Source organism: Bactrocera latifrons, unplaced genomic scaffold (assembly GCF_001853355.1).
Source record: "Bactrocera latifrons isolate USDA-ARS-PBARC rearing strain unplaced genomic scaffold, ASM185335v1 scaffold_244, whole genome shotgun sequence".
In the NCBI taxonomy this organism is placed as follows: Eukaryota; Metazoa; Arthropoda; class Insecta; order Diptera; family Tephritidae; genus Bactrocera; species Bactrocera latifrons.
In genome coordinates, this window is record NW_017536008.1 from 419,729 (window position 1) to 421,745 (window position 2,017).

At 29.4% G+C, this 2,017-nt stretch overlaps 1 protein-coding gene across 9 annotated transcripts in view; it reads right to left on the reverse strand.

Annotated features, from left to right (window-relative positions):
- LOC108969222 overlaps nt 1-1,196 on the reverse strand; it is a gene marked incomplete at its 3' end in the record, with an annotated part of 14,444 nt that extends 13,248 nt beyond the window's left edge. For 2 of the 9 annotated variants that reach the window (XM_018933812.1, XM_018933802.1), the window contains 1 exon segment: nt 680-999. 9 annotated transcript variants of the gene reach the window in all.
- Between the last annotated feature and the right edge of the window lie 821 nt (nt 1,197-2,017).

A 2,017-nucleotide genomic window follows, 5' to 3' on the forward strand; every position in this document is an offset into this window, starting at 1 on the left:
AAAAAAATAATTTTTGTTTTGTTGCTCTCGATATTTTAGCGAATTTTGATGTTTTCAAGTGTACAGAGTACGATTATATCTTTGAAACGGTTAAGTTTATATAAACAACGTAGGAGACCTTTTAGAGCATCAACTATCCTATATCTCTCAATGAGCTTGGAGAGCCTCTCACAGGGGTGTTTATTAACCAATTTTTCAGAATACCTAGCGAAAAAAAAAACAAGTTTTAACTTTTTCTTCTGCATTACCAGATTTGCTCACCACATGGTTATTTATAACACCTTACCCAAAATGAATTGATATCGTGCTTATGTCCATCTATGTACACAGTTAAAGCTCGTAAAAACCTTGACTATGTTAAACCAAGACACCATTTGTACTAGTAACGAATGCTATTTTTTTTTTCAATATACATTTTCTCAAACATATTTGAGTATTTCACAATTTTACAACCTTACAAACAAACGATTAAGAACGTAATTTAAGATTAAGCAAAAACATATCAAATTTTTGTTCTGAGTAGTTTTCAATTATCTTAATTTTGCAAGAATTAAATTTTCAGTTTTAAAATTCTGTTTCGCATTTTAAATTTTCATATTTGCAACATGTTTAACTGATCGTACTAATACAAAAATATGTTGACTGTTAAGTATGCAAATGTGATTAAAAATAACAATACATTTTTCGAACGCTCCAATGTACGAAAATGTATTATATCAGGATGCAATAAAAGTGAACCGAATATTTTCATAATATAAATCAAATTGCTATTATGATAATCGCCCAGCTTAATATTTAGATGTGTCGTGTTATTACACATTACATATATTTATAAAACCACCATTTATTCTGTAATACACATAAAAACAGAGCGATAACTAATCGTAGCTGTTTAATGTTTATACTCCAAAGTTAACTTTAGTTATATTTTACTTTATGGACGACAATTAAAAGTTTTCTCGAATAAAATTCGAAGCCTTAGTGTGCTTAAATAAGAAATAACGCTTAAATCAAACTGTAAAAATAAGAAGAGCATACCTACTTTATTCTTTAGACATCCGACGATTTGCAATATGTTGCCATGACTATTGTTGCATAGTTACTTGCGTAACGCGCGTAAATGTTAATTTTTGTCATATGCGTTGAGTGCTTTAATTTATATTCGACAAATGTGTATATATATTATGTTCTGTATGCTTACGACTGAACAGATATACTATATATTTATAATTGCTTCTACCAGAAATAATATTAAGTAATTTATATCTCAACGACAATCGAAATCGATTTCACCTATTATCATCCACCTTTATGTATATACATGTATACATATAATAAACTTTAATTTCAGTTGTGGTCGGAGTGAGGTAAAGTATGCCTTCAAGTGAATATTATGCGAATTTTTATACAAAGTTGAATATACATAAGCATTTTTAACTTAAATTGAATAGAATTTAAAAAATAATACAAAACTTCGGGAAGGTTAAAATCGTGTGCAAATGGTTTGATTTTAATTCTCATTAGATAACATTTGATTTATCTGACTCACTTTTCGAAATTAAAAGCACTTTTTAGTTTCTCGCTATATTACAACAATTTATTATAACGTAACACGAAATGTTGACATTTTTGTTTCTGTAGCTGACCAGCTTTAAATCTCGAAGCTTAAAAAATTCTCTAGCATCTCGGCTAATTCCGCATGTGGGTTATTATTATTATTTATTAAGAGTTAAATTTTCTTATCTAAGAAGAAAGAAAAAAATACTATTTCAAAGAATCCCTAAGGTGAATTTTTCAACCGCTGCCATTCTCTCAACATTAAAGTCTTGTCGCCGACTGGTCGTCAAAGCTGGCAATAGTAGCCGTGTTTTACTTGACCATCACAAGCTAATGCTTAGTATCCAGCTCTCAAGAAATGTAAAAACTTCATATAAAAAAACGCTTAAGAAACCGTCAAGAAACTTTCCTGCGATAAATTTACTTGTGCTAGTATGCAGCTCTAAAGTAATCCAGTACT